We start from the raw sequence: 1,245 nt of genomic DNA on the forward strand, positions 1-1,245 counted from the left end.
GTTTAATTGAACTTAAACTCTTAAGGAAAGGGGCTGCAATAATTTGAATGCCACTTAGCATGGTGAAAAACTGTGCTAAGAAATTATATTTAGGGACTCAGTTCAGAGACTACTTCCTAAGACAATATTCCTTTACCAGTCACTAGGAATTTGGTTAGTGAGAAAGAAACAAATGAGAGAGTGTAGGAATAATAGAGGTCTGAAGCATCAAGTCAGGGTAAGGTTGAGAGGGAAAAAATTAGGCTTCACTGGGATCCTTGTTTAATATAGTACTTAAAAACAAATAAAAACCTTTTCCCTACCCTTCTTTTTATCCTTTCCCTTCATGTTATCTTCAGTGATAGTGCTTGCCAATTCTCAGGTGTCCCCACACCATAGAATGTCAGGGAGCTGGCAATCTCCAAATCTGTAATGACTAAGGTTTTGTCTGATGACATGTAATATATAGATCTGTATGCTTTTCCTTTTTTGCCTAAAAATGAAACTCCAGTAAACTTTGTCACTTTTCAGTGTTGTTTTTTTAATGAGTATTTCCTAATCTGAAGCCCTTACCCCTATCTTAGTGTAACAATTAATAAAACACTAAACCATTTTAAATTTTGTGAAGAAAAGCACAATAAAAACATGATGTATTGCTGCTTGAATTGGTAAACATGTATCCTAAACCTTTTTTCTTTAGTAGATTTTGAGACCAAAGACGATAATGTAACAGATTTAGGAGCTCACTTCAAGAGAACATCATCCCCATTCCCCACCTGTCCTTACTACCTTTTTGTGTGCTATTGTAAACTACTTGACCAAGACATTTCCTTCTGACCAGTTCCAACAATTTGGCTTTATCCCGTTCTCATTTAGTACTTAATGGGATGGCAGCAACATCATGAAATCAATTCCTAGAAGTCACGAAAGATTTTGACATGAGGGGATGTCCCACATTTAGAGTTCCCTTCTGGATAAGATACTGGAGGCCTCATTGCGGGGAATTCTTGAGAGAAAACAATAGGAGGATGAGGGGTTGTGAGTTGCTGGGGGGTTTTCCTAAAGAAAATAACAATAAAATAACCCTGTTGATAGTGTAAAGCAGTGCTTCTATCTGGGGTCAAGGCCAGAGCAATGGACACCTTATCTCACTCATCCTCTTCCTCTGATAAAGCACCAACCAGTACTGAAAAGTCTTTACTCATGAGAGCCTAAAGGCCTTTTTATAAAATTGCTTGAAAAAGAAGCGAACAAAGGAAACTGAAA

This window comes from Manis pentadactyla, chromosome 8, assembly GCF_030020395.1.
Source record: "Manis pentadactyla isolate mManPen7 chromosome 8, mManPen7.hap1, whole genome shotgun sequence".
Lineage (NCBI taxonomy): Eukaryota > Metazoa > Chordata > Mammalia > Pholidota > Manidae > Manis > Manis pentadactyla.